Source organism: Pelobates fuscus, chromosome 3, assembly GCF_036172605.1.
Source record: "Pelobates fuscus isolate aPelFus1 chromosome 3, aPelFus1.pri, whole genome shotgun sequence".
Lineage (NCBI taxonomy): Eukaryota > Metazoa > Chordata > Amphibia > Anura > Pelobatidae > Pelobates > Pelobates fuscus.
Genome location: NC_086319.1, coordinates 70,766,186 through 70,779,998, shown reverse-complemented (window position 1 = coordinate 70,779,998; position 13,813 = coordinate 70,766,186). Strand labels below are relative to the sequence as shown.

The 13,813-nt window shown below is 40.0% G+C and overlaps 1 protein-coding gene across 1 annotated transcript in view; it reads left to right on the top strand.

The window, feature by feature from the left end:
• The first annotated feature begins 3,497 nt into the window (after positions 1–3,497).
• Positions 3,498–13,813, top strand: part of ELK3 (ETS transcription factor ELK3) — a 58,767-nt gene continuing 48,451 nt past the window's right edge. Inside the window, exon 1 of the mRNA XM_063447171.1 lies at positions 3,498–3,706. The gene's annotated coding sequence lies outside the window, so the exon portion shown is untranslated. The remainder of the gene's footprint in view (positions 3,707–13,813) is intronic.

Here is a 13,813-nt window from a genome sequence, read left to right as displayed (position 1 = left end):
GGCAAATAGTACTTATAATTATTATCAATCACTCGCAAAAGCAAGTGAAGAAAAAATGTGTGAATGTGCATAATGCTGGATGTATTCGGATCCAATTTTTTTTAATTTATTTTTTTAATTAGTGTGTTCTGAATAATATGCCTTGTATAGGATTCAGATGAGAAAAGCACCGATTTAAATCCAAACCCCCAAATGCAATTGGGCGATTGTTACAGATTCACTCGGTTTGGCCGAATTCCGATCAGATTTGGGTTTAGTAAAAATGAGAATTGCCATTTGGGTCGGAATTCAGCCATTTTCACTGGATTTAGTCCATCTGAAAAAAATCCTGTGTTTAATGTTTAAAGGGACTCTCCAGCCAAGCCTCTTTACTCACCTGGTTCCAGCGCCGGGAGCCTCGTGAAGCCGCGCCCCCTATTTCGTCAAAATGACGAAATAGGCGGGCGCGAGCAGGGAGCAATCAGACGCTTCCATTTGGAAGCGTCATTGCTCCCTTGTGCGCATGCGCGGCTTCACCACACATGCGCACATACTTCAGAGGGCGGCATTCATGCCGCCCTCTGAAGTCCTGAGCGCACTACCGCGCATGCGCGCGGTGTGCGCGGCCGCGAGCTGAGCTGAGTGACAGCTCAGCTCGCGGTCTTTGCCCGCCCCCCTCCTCTGCTGACAGGCTGGAGAGAGAAGGCGCGCACACAGTGCCTTCTCTCTCCTGCACACGTCAGACGTATTTTCAAACGTCTGACGTGTACAGGGCCTTTTTAGGGCCCTGCATGATAGGAAGTCCCTCTGGTGGGCGTCTGAGTGACGGCCACTGGAGGTATTCCTATCAATCAATATAAACACTGTATTTTCTCTGAAAATACAGTGTTTACATTAGATTGCCAGCAGGGAGCTATAGATCATACCTGAACAACTACATTAAGCTGTAGTTGTTCAGGTGACTATAGTGTCCCTTTAATGAATTTCCTTGTGTGTATATAATACATTTTACAGATAAATGGAAAAAGTGGCTTCTTAATTCAAGCTCCCATGTTTCCAGATGCAAATGCACTCAGTCTAATTTCTTTAATTAAGTCTGCGTGATTGCATCATAGACAAACAATTTTCAGTTGCGTCATCAAACTGCAGCCTTGTAAAATAGATGTTGCAGTAAATGTCTGTGTACACTTTTCAACAACTGCATTTTCCGCCTTTACCACCAATGCTGCATTACTTTGTAAATAAGCATCTATTTAGTATAGCAAAGATAAATGCAATTATATATATATAAAAATAAAAAGCAAAAGAATCTTGCACTCCACCAATCAAAATATCAAGTGCCTTGTTCTTGTCAGCCAAAAATACAAAAAATAGCAAAAGATAGCACTCCAAGGGCTAATCTAAAATGTAACTTTTATTTACCTCAACTAAAACATCACAAGGTCAACGTTTCAGCTTGACACACAGGTGTCCTGATGAAAGCTTGAGGGGATCATGCTGAAATGTTGACCTTGTGATGTTTTAGTTGAGGTAAATAAAAGTAACATTTTAGATTAGTCCTTGGAGTGCTATCTTTTGCTATTTTATATATATATATAAAATATTTTACCAGGAAAGATACATTGAGATTCCTCTCGCTTTCAAGTATGCCCTGGGTCCACAAAACATTGCATTGATACAATAGGGTACAATAAAATTCTAAAACAATATTAATACACAATATATACAACATTTAACATAGAACAGGTAGGAAATATATAATCAACCATAACACGTGCATTCTGTTTTGAGGTATGTAGAGAGGGATCTCTTAAAGGACTTAAGGCTTGGGGAAGATTTGAAAGTGTGCGGGAGGTCGTTCCATAATTGCGGTGCTCTGTACCACTACTATAACTATCATTACTGATATTTTGTAAGTTATATAAAATGGCCAAAAAGCTGCTGTAAGAAAAATGCTTAGGTAGACTTGACTGTAGTAAGAAAATAAAAACAATGTTTTTGGAAGGGTAGATAATGTAGTCAGATAATAATCATTGGTAATTGGTGGGGGGAGGAGGGGCAGGTTATAAACACATGACTGCTGAATCCTTCGATCACCAAATCCTGTTACTCTTCCATTCCCAATAAGTAACGCAACACCATGTTAAGTGGGTAAGGGCAACGGCCACAGCTTTATTTAAACCAGCATAACCAAGTACTGTCAGCTGCTGGTTTTACCCAGCAGACAGGTACACTTTAAACTTCTTCCAGAGCCTCTTCAGCCTGTCCTTCGTCATCAACCAAATTCAGGCTGCGACTCCCCAAGCCCGTCCGGGCATTATTCATTTACCAAACTTGCTGGCGCAGGAAAACCGCCACCACAGACCCTATCCCTACTAGAGGGAGGGGGATGAGTCCCCCAAAGCCAGCGCCTGTGTCATTATTGCTTGTAACCACATTTTAAATGTATCCAAACCAACATGAGTAAGATGTAAGTTATATAAAATGGCCAAACAGCTGCTGTAAGAAAAATGCTTAGGTAGACTTGACTGTAGTAAGAAAAGAAAAAAAATGTTTTTGGAAGGGTACATAATGTAGTCAGATAATTATCATTGGTAATTGGTGGGGGGAGGAGGGGCAGGTTATAAAGCATAAACACATTCTACAGAGGGGTTGATCAAAAGGTACTATTGCCTCCCACAGGATCTATTTTTTGCCCCCTGCAATGTTAAAAACAAGAAAATAAATGATAACTGTAGGTATACAGGAAGGTATGACAGGGGTTTTGCTCACATGAGCAATTAGTGTCATTATACCAAGTTTAAGAGTTTAATTTCTGCACAACAGAAAGAACTTTAATACAGAATTATCTTTTTGTTTGTTTGTTTGTTTATTTGAAAAGCCTTAGAGAGAGGAACATATACAATTCTCCATGCTACAAAGCAAAATGTATTTCTGTCTTTAAAAAGGTGAATATAACGTAAACAATACTAATAATAAAGTAAACAAAAATAAGCAGTACATGAAAACACATCACAACTTTTTAGGAAAATAAAGTAGCATATACATCTTAAATCCCCCCCCCCCCCCCAAAAAAATATTAAAAAAATAATATATATATATATATATATATATACACACACTTTTTAAAATAAAAATATATATATTTTTTAAATTGCCCCTGATACGTGAAATATAATAAGTACTATTATTCATACTGATGTTTTTTAAAAAAAAAAAAATATATATTTTATAAGTGTACAAGGGGGGGGGGGGGCACCATCTAAGACCTCCCTCCCACTAATCAAGAATTGGGGGAAATGGAGAGCAGACTGGTGGGGGCACTAGTAGTGTGTCTTGTGTGTGTAAACTCCATGCAGTTAATCTCAGCCATTTTACTATATGTATGTTTTATATTACAAAGATGTTGAACATCAGCAGAGAAAGGAGAGGGAAGGAAAAACCTGTTTACACAGACTGCAAACCGCCAGGGAATAATGTAACAGAGGAAGTGAGCCGGCTCTCTGTCTGACTATTCCAACTTCCTGCTCACACACACACATACACACACAGACATACACACACAACACTGAAAAAAAAAAAAAGAAAAGAAAGAAAAAAAATCAGGATCTCATTACAACAGAAACGTTTGCAGACGACTGTCAGCATGGAAAACGAAGGGATTTTACCAGGTCCATTGTAAAAGCAAAATTAAGAAGAAACTCCATACACTTCTCCAGCAGTTTGGGTATGTAAATACTGTATACACTGTATCAGGAATTGTATACTTAGGATGTAACGTCTTTGCATGTTGTGTACTCTGCTGCAAGGGGTGGACATCACTCCAGCTGTTGTGGCATTGCACCTCTCCATCACGGTGCAGGCTGGCTTTGCATGATAAGAGTTGTACTTCTGGGAGGGTTCCTTTATTTATTTTTTTTGCCTACCCCCTCCCCTGCTGTAGAATTCTAGTGGATTTGTGAGTTTAGGGCTCATTCTTTTGTTGGAAGGGGGTCTCCTTGTGGGATGGTGACTTACTGAATGGTGTGCAAGCAAGGCTGATTATGTTTGCATGGCTGTTTCTTGTGTTATTTTGAGTGTGTTCATTGCAATAAGAGATCAAGCTCACTTTTCATTTAATGTCTGTTATTTATGGTCTGGAGAGGGTGAGGAGTCTTCTAGCTATGGTTAATCACTCTGTAATTGCAGTCATAAATAATGGTTTACATGTCACTGTCATCATGACAGATATAGCAGGCTGTGCTCCTAGTATCTCAGCAGTAAAGGGATGGGGAGCATATATGTCTGTCAGTGATTCCTATCCTCTGGCTTTTGGAATTCTCATGAAGCTCAGCCAGCAATTACTGTACAAGTACAGTAACTTGGAGTTCCATGGTTGCTAGGTTTCCAGGAGAGACAGAGCTGGCTGTAGGATTGCTAGCTCCATCCCCATGCCAGGTTATCTAGCAGAGCATCACCCAGCTGGGTGGCTGTGCAGAGATTGCCATCAGTGTGAATGAAGCAGTAACACAGCCAGCCAGCCAGCCAGGGGGGTAGGGGGGAGTGCATTCTTCTCCTAAAGAAAGTTGTGTGAGTCCAGCTTGTCTGGAAACAGTAAGACTAATTGCCCTGAGCTTCCGGTTTGAAACTGGCAGTAGACAACATCTTGAAAATGAGTCACTGGAGCACACAAAAGAGACTCTGTGGTTTCCTTACTCAGGTCTATGTATTTGTGCATTGCAGCTCCCTTTGTAGTGTTCAGACATTTAATAAAGACCATCACTAGCAATAAAAATCCTACAGGAGGGGAGCAGTGTTGTTTTTAGAAGAGGAGAGATTTTTATTATTTTATTTTTTTTATGCATAGCAATATATGTATCTGTGTGTATATAAGGTTAGGAGACCTGATGTTGCTGTTGAGGGAAAATGTTCCCTTGAATTTTCCACAGGCTGCAGGAAGAGAACACATTTAGTCATGGCTAAGTAATGTCTGCGCACACCAACTAATCTCATTAGGAGTTTCCGGTCCCCAAACACTGGAGGGTTTTGTATGCTTTTGCAGGAGGAGTCCTGCCACCAACATGCAATGGTAGGAGACACATCTTAATGTACTCTCAAAATAATCCACCACAACAGGGCTGGCAGAACTTCTGAAACACAGGAAATACTGTGAAAACTCCAACAAAATAAAATGAGTAAATATGTGTGAGTAAGGTATGTAAACACACATATTATATTATGCACACAGCATCTATCTGTCTGTCTGTCTGTCTGTCTGTCTGTCTATCTATCTATCTTTTACATTAAGAGGTCTCTTCACTTATAGGGTCTATTATTATTTTAGGAATTTATATAGATAGCACCAACTTACTCCACAGTGCTTTACAATATTATAAAGGGGAATATTTAAAGGAACACTTTAGTCACCAGAACAACTAAAGCTTAAAAGACCACTATAGGCACCCAGACCACTTCAGTTAATGAAGTGGCCTGGGTGCCAGGTCCAGCCAGGATTAACCCTTTCTTCTATAAACATAGCGTTTATAATAGGGTTAATCCAGCCTCTAGTGGCTGTCTCATTGACAGCCGCTAAAGGCGCTTCCGCACTTCTCAGTGTGATTTTCTTGTTTACATTACAGCCTAGGAACATCTCTAGCGGCCACTCCTCAGACAGCCACTAGAGGTGCTCTTTGGGTCACAGTGATGTTCATCGTCTCCACGCTCTTCATGGAGATGCTGAACTTTCCCCGTAGAGATGCATTGATTCAATTCATCTCTATGAGGAGATGCTAATTGGCCAGGGTGGCATTTCGCTCCGCCCCTACGCACCGCCTCCTTGGCTGAGATCATCACTTCTGTCGATGTCAGCCAAGGGGGTCAAGCATGGGTGGAGCCAGCGCTAGCAGACTCACGCGGCACTGGACATAAGGTAAGATATTACTATAGTTATGAGGACCAGGGGGGCTACATAGTGTCTTTTTTTTAATAAAATAGGGTCATGAATACACGTTTGTGTTTCTGATCCTATAGTGTTCCTTTAACAATAAACGAGACAATTACAAAATCTTACAGGAACAGTATATTGATTAGGAGCCTGCTCAAACGAGTTAACAGTCTAGCATAACACCATAACAACCTGTGCTTATGTCTCTGTCTCCTTGCAACTGTCTAAGCTGTGCACACAGCACGTATACACTACTTGGGTGATGCTGTGAACAACGCTTGTTGGAAAACTGAAAGGGACATTGTATACACTTTTAGCTTATTCAGCAGTCCAACACATCTTGTGCAATGAAAGGAAGTGTGCCTCCAATTGTTATGAGGTTTGAATGTGGGGAGGAGCGCAGCTGTTTGCACGCCTGTGGCCATGTTTGTGTCATTGATGAAGTGGCATGGGACAGTCATGCCAAAAAATGGAGAGTGTCAGGCTGCTTGGCCCCTTTCTAGGTAGCCCATGCACATAATTGCTGTGTTATGGACTGAGTTTTCTTCGGGTAGAGTAAGTGCGCCTAATGATACGCTCTCACTGCTCTTATGGGCGACTTGTCTGTTCCCTTATTATTATTAATAAAACACCTCCTACTACACATGGGGTGTGGGAAATTGTCTGACAATCACAGGGTCCCGCGGGTTATTAGTAGATCTAGGGGACAATCCTTTCTCTTTTTTGACATCATTGTACATGGTGTACTAAAACAACAAATAAGTGAATCCTCATACACATAAAGCTGCCTAGAATATCAGTATGGCTAATATGTATCCAAAGTACTGAAGGAGAAATTATCTACAGTATCCACAGTATCCACCTAAGTATCCACAGTATCCACCTAAGTGATAACAAAGTATAATAACGATTAAAAAAGGGAATATTAACTAAACTGCTATAGTAGAGGCAGCTCGGTATATGGATAAAACAGAATGAAGACACCATATTCATGTGCTATACTGCTGTGCCTTCAAAGGCACACTTTAAAAAAGCTAGGCCCCCAGAATATCCCATCATGAAATTACTAAATTGGAGTCTCTATTGAGTAGCAGGAAAACTAGTCCCTACTTAACAGCACTAATAAAAATCAACACAAATAGTAGCTAAATGCAATAGTAACTGAAGGAAAAAGTAAAAAAAAAATTACTTAAATACAAGAAAAAGAAAAAATAGACATCAAAGTGTGGTAATTAGTGGTACTGTCTCCATAGTTAAATCATGCTGCAGCATCGTACCTTATCGTTAACCACAGACACACTCTAGCGTCCCGACACGCGTTTCGTCACTAACTGGCTCTTCCAGTTATCCCGAGCTGCCTCTACTATTTAGCAGTTTAGCTAATACTCCGTCCTTCACTTTTAGACACATATTCATACAAGTGATATGATACTTTGTTTTCGCTTAGGTGGATAATCTTTCTGTTTGTATAGATAGTTTCTCCTTTCAGCATTTTTTTTTATTTTTATAATTCTTTATTTTTGTTGTGCATGAGGCAAACAATATATCAGTAACCATGACATTGAGTAGTGACAAGAGAAGTATCCAATATTTCAACATAGTCATGATTAGTAATCTGCACAAATGTTAGTATTAGACACAGGTATATAACAATGTGATATATAACAGAGTGATCTCCCCAGGGTGCCCCATGCTGGCTGTAGGTCAAGAAAAGGAAATAACTTAAATTACACAAAATGGTGGAAAAGGAGGCAGAAGTAAGGAGACACAGGTATCGGCATAGGCAGCAAAGAGATTCCCAGGCACTCAGAGTGTTAAAGCCGCAGGCAGATTTATTGAAACAAAAAAGACAGCAACGTGTTCCTATGATCACTTTTGCAATACAGGTATGGGCATAGGCATTCCCCCACTTATTCAGTGGTGAGAGGGTAAAATGAATGGCCAAGTGCTCTCCCCAGTTCAGCCCGGAAAGTCACATGACCCCACTCCGGCCAGGGCCATAGCAAAGTCCCGCATCATATTGAGAAACTCCAGGCCTCCGTGCCTCATTGTGCACCAACAGTCTGAGCCATACCTCGTAAGTAGGGTTTCAACAAGGTCCCAGTGGCGGGTTGAGAGTCCCAGTGCCGGGCTCCTCTCACTGCCGGTGTAGCCAACTTCTGTTGCGGAGAAAGGCTTTGCCTGTGAGGTGAGTGCTCCTTTCAGCACTTTTGATACATATTAGCCATACTGTTATACTAGGCAGCTTTATGTGTATGAGAATTTATTTATTTATTTATTTATTTTATTTAATATCTACTTTATAAAATACATTTTTACTAATCATTACTAGATTTAGTCCCAACTATAGGGATGTTTTTAAGCAATTTTTTGTCTTTATGATATTTCTTATAAAAGTTAAGTTTTACAATTGGGTTACTTCGCTTCTGTACAAAAGGGTTCTTATTAGCTTTAATTTTTCTCCCCCTCTTTTTTTGCTCAGGTGTTGTTCGTTAGTATTACTCTCAGGGGTTACCCCCCAATTCTCTAAGAAGTAACCTGACACTCTCTCCCTTAGATGTACTTTGTTCGTAAGTAATTTCATGGTGTACGAAAACAGTTTAAATACTGTGTGATGGAGCAGGGGCTATGGTACTAGGGTGCCCCTTTAATAAATAATATTTTTTTTATATCTAAGAAGTAATGTAAAAAATATCAGGATTGTATTATAACGTATACACTCTGTTAATGTTATCACTAAAGTGTAAATGTTTAGATATAAATTAAAATATTAGGCCCGAGTAGCCTGAAATGAAAATATAGCAAACATTTTTAAGTTTTTCGGCTACAAAATTTGAAATTCGCTCTGAATTCAACGGTGTAACAATTAGTGAGCATTGTACTTTAGCTGGCTTAATAAACCCTTATGGACCATGGCTCTATTGAAATGAGTCAAAATTTTGACCAAGTTCATTCTACCACAGTTTTCTATTAAAGTGCACCCATACATATCATTTTTTTAAAAAGGGAAATAATGCTTTCTTTTGATACCCTACATGTATATATAATATAATGTTAAAAATTACTAAAATATTAAAAAAGAAAACTAAAAAACATTTTTGTTCTTAGTTTTACATTTAATAATTTCTAAACAAGTGTAACTAAAGAAAACAAATTCAAAATAGATACACTAGTTAGTCCTGATTGTTAAAATGCTTACAAAGTCTAGGATTTTAGGAGATTTTTAGAAGTTATAAAGCAAATATTGCAAGGAATGTATTATGGTTTTAAAGCTAAAACCTTGCAAAATTTGGCATGCTGGGATTACAATGATTTTTTTTTTACTGAGTCCAATACTTCTAAACAGAACTATATAATTGCATAGAGTACTGTCCGCAGGCTATTCTAGAGCATGACACTTTCCATTTAACCATTTTAACATGAATCAAAATATAATTTTTTTTATTTTTTTTGGAAAATTCACCAACAATGTAAACACACCATATTTGTATTCTGACACGCTTCTCGAGTACAATGAGACCCCACAAGTATACATTTTACCCTAATCATACACTTATTCTTGCCCCTTATCCAAACCTTAATCCAACAATGAATCCTACCCCCAATCCTACCCATTATCCAACTGCTAATCCTAACCATAACCTATCGATAGGGGCTAATTTGTTAATCCTAATTTATGGTTAGTGATGGAACTCATGTTCTCTGACGAGTACCTCCGCAAAATCCCCTTCCTAGTCGTTTGGGAGAAAAGCCTGATGAGCTTCAACCCTAGTCACCGAGGCTAATGTTTACACTTTCTTTATTGAAAATTCTGTTTCATTTAGAATTTCTTATCTCCTACTTTGTTAATAGCCTTCTAGACCCTGCAGGAGCATACTGTATGTAATTAGAGTTCAATTTACAGAGCAGAACATTTTTAAAGTAACATCTGTTTCAAATTAAACCATTTTTTTTAATGCAGGCAGTGTCAGTCGCACCCAGGGGAGGTGCGACAAGGGCTGCATTAAAAACAAAAGTGATGTATAGACAGAGAATTGAGCAGTGAGATTGCAGGGATATGATCTATACACCAAAACTGCTTCATTATGCTAAAGCTGTTTTGGTGAATATAGTGTCCCTTTAATGTTATGACTTTCATTTAGACTGGCAATTTCACTTGCTTTAGAAGTGTGACTTCGACATATGTGTAACTGCCTCGTTATGATGTTGTTTGCTATTCAAATTATGACTTACTGTTAAGATATTGCTTAACATTGCTTAAATTATACCGTAACCATGGCTGAAATTCTGATATTAATGATAACTACTGGAGAAAATTGATTTAATTTATTTACATATATTTATAAAAATAGACTTACTGCATTATTTTTAACTTCCTTGTATACATGAAAGATTTTTGTAAGTGTCAATAATATCATTACATACTGGGCATGGAATTTGTGTGAGGGCTCCTGCTACACTTGAACAGTAGTAAGCTAATTCGGTCCTTTGAGCAATGCATTTGCTGCCAACGTCAGATACACATTATAGATTACATTTGTATAGCTACCTGAACATAATCCTGTCAAGAATACCCTTTCCCGGATTTGAACATTCTTTTTACTAATCTCTATATTTAACAAATATGTGCTTGTGAAGTTTGAAAAATAAAATGAAATGTAGAAATCTATAAATAGATTTAGCTCTGGATCTGAGCACCCGAATTTGGCTCCCAGTCAATTAAAGGGACACTATAGTCACCCAGACCACTTCAGCTCAATAAAGTGGTCTGGGTGCCAGGTCCCTCAGGTTTTAACCCTTCAGATGCAAACATAGCAGTTTCAGAGAAACTGCTATGTTTACATTTGGGGTTAATCCAGCCTCTAGTGGCTGTCTAGAGGCACATCTGCGACGCTGGATGCGAATTTAGCATCCATCGCAGCAGAGCGTCCATAGGAAAGCATTGAGAAATGTTTTCCTATGGACACTTTGAATGCGCGTGCAGCACTTGCCGCGCATGCGCATTCGGCTCCACTGACGTCGCATGGGGGAGCTGACGTCGGCGGGAGAGGAGAGGTCACCAACGCCGAGGGAGCCCGGCGCTGGATTAAAGTAAATTTGGGGTTAATCCAGCCTCTAGTGGCTGTCTTCCGGACAGCCACTAGAGGCACATCTGCGACGCTGGATGCGAATTTAGCATCCATCGCGCAGAGCGTCCATAGGAAAGCATTGAGAAATGTTTTCCTATGGACACTTTGAATGTGCGTGCAGCACTTGCCGCGCATGCGCATTCGGCTCCACTGACGTCGGATGAGGGAGGTGACGTGGGCGGGAGAGGAGAGGTCACCAGCGGCACGGGAGGGGGACCCTGAGTGGTGGGGGCACCCTCAGGGCAGTATAGTGTCAGGAAAACCGCTTTGTTTTCCTCCTCCTATGCAATGTGTGCCTTGGCTGTGCCAGGACTGAACTGCATTATGATATCAATTGCTAAATCTTTAATATATATGTTAGAGGTGATTTTCCATTCTTTATTGTATGTTGCCAAATTAAGTAATGGTTCAATTTTTAAAGATTCTTCAATGTTATTAATCAATCACAAATGTAAAAAAAATCCAATAGATAAGAATTTAGCTAGACATATGTATAATAATTTCACAGTATAGTAAATCATATTGTTAAACTGTTCCAAATCGCTTTCCCAAACAAAATGAATGTATATGTATAGTGGATGCAGAGTTTGTATATGTGTATGGTGGATGCAGAGTGTGTGTGTGTATAGTGGATGCAGTGTGTGTAGAAGATGCAGTGCCTGTGTAGTGGATGCAGTGTGTGTAATGACTGTAGTGTGTGTTTATGTAGTGGATGCAGTGTGTGAATTGTATGCAGTGTGTTTAGTGAATATAGTGTGTGTGTGTGTGTGTGTGTGTGTATGTAGTGGATGCAGTGTCTGTGTTTGTGTATCTGCTTGTGTAGTCGATGCAGTGTGTGAAGTGGATTCAGTGTCTATGTAGTGGATGTAGTGTGTAATGGATGCAGTGTCTGTGTTTGTGTAGTGGATGCAGAGTGTGAATTGCATGCAGTGCGTGTAGTAAATGTAGTGTCTGTCTTTCTGTAGTGGATGCAGTGTATCTGCTTGTGTAGTCGATGAAGTGTGCAAAATGGATGCAGTGTCTGGGTAGTGAATATAGTGTGTAATGGATGCAGTGTCTGTGTAGTGGATGCAGTGTGTGGAGGGAATGCAGTGTCTGTGTTTGTGTAGTGCATGCAGTGTGTGTGTTTGTGGTGTTGGATAAGGGATGAGGGGGGGATGTGTCTTTTTAAGAAAAAAATTGATCACGCTTTTCCCCCCTTCCTGCCTCTTACCTGCTGCCAGAGAGGGGGCAGACTAGATTCCCTGGTGGTCCGGGGGCATGCTTGTACAATGAAGAGGGGCGCCCAGGAGAGAATCACTCAGTGGAGTGCTAATGGAATTTGCTTACCCCACTAAATATTGGGGAGTTCAAATGACACTTTTATCCACTCGTGGGGATATATGGAGTCAATATTGTCTAAAACAGAAAAATTAAACACATAATGGTTCAGTATGCCAATAGAATTTGAATATGGTGCAGAGGAGATATATGTCCAACTCACATGGTATAGAGCCTTTCTAGGATAGGCTCAAGTCTCAACAGCAGGGGTATGTAAGGTCATTCAAACCTTCTCCAGAGGGTGTTCCTCTAGGACACGGAAATTGTAAATTTTAGCTATCCGTTCTCTTAAACTAGGTATTCAGGTCACTTTCCAGAAGCTCGCAATTACTGATTTGACAGCAGTGAGCACACAATACATCAATTAGTTTTTAAATTTAGTTAAAGATGTATCTACGTGTAGGAGTAGCAGGGTATCCATCTCAAGGTAGAGGCTCGTGCCCGTAATTTCCTTTTTTGTGATCACTACCTGTACCCAGAAGGGAGATATTCCCTTACACTTCCATCATATGTGGCACGTCTCCGATCGCCACACTGCACCTCCAGCAAAGGGGGGATGCGAGGAGCCAGCATTTTTTTTTAACTAACAAGGCTTAATTTTCAGTGACAAAAATACAACTCTTAAAGGGACACCACAGTCACCAGAACCTCTGCAGCTTAATGTGCCGTCATTCAATCAGTCACTAGAGGTGCTCCCTAGTCTAGTCCTGGACAATGTGAAGCACCTATGTTCAACATCTCCATGCTCGACAGACTGACAGACACACTTAAACTCACAGACAGACACACACTCACTTACTCACAGACATACACACACTCACACTCAAAAGTTGTAATTTAAAAATATATCTTTTAATTGAAATCCACTCAGCCTCCCTACCTTTGGAGAGCTGGAGTGGCTAGGCATCCTCTGGTGTCCAATGGGGCTGCTGTCATCTCCCTGCTCTGCTCCCTGTCATGCACTGTTTAGTATGCCCTGGGGCCGGAATGACATCATATTCCGGCTCCGGGCATCACTGCAGGGCGTGTGAGGGAGCAGAGCAGGGAGATGACAGCTCCCTCTATTGCCACCAGGCACCATTTTTTGGACGGTTGAAACGAGAGGGCAACCAAAACCACTTGATTAAAGACCCTTTAAATTATAAAATTATTTTTTATTCAATAGGAAATAATTATTGAATATTTAATTATCTATTCAGGAGTATTAAAAAGTATTTGAGAGCATTGTTCAAACCAGTTTTCAGAATCATGTTATAGTGTATAGGAGGTGCACAGTTGTTTAAGATATACCCAGGTAGCATTAGTAAATGTTAAAGGGGATGTGAGATGGTGTGTATGAAGGGCCATATTTGATTGTTTTGTCTAAAGATCCAACAAAATTAGGAAATATTGAGACAGCTTTTGAGTGTGTGGAACTTGATTGATACACCACTTTCTTCTCTAATAGTGTTATGTTAGAAAT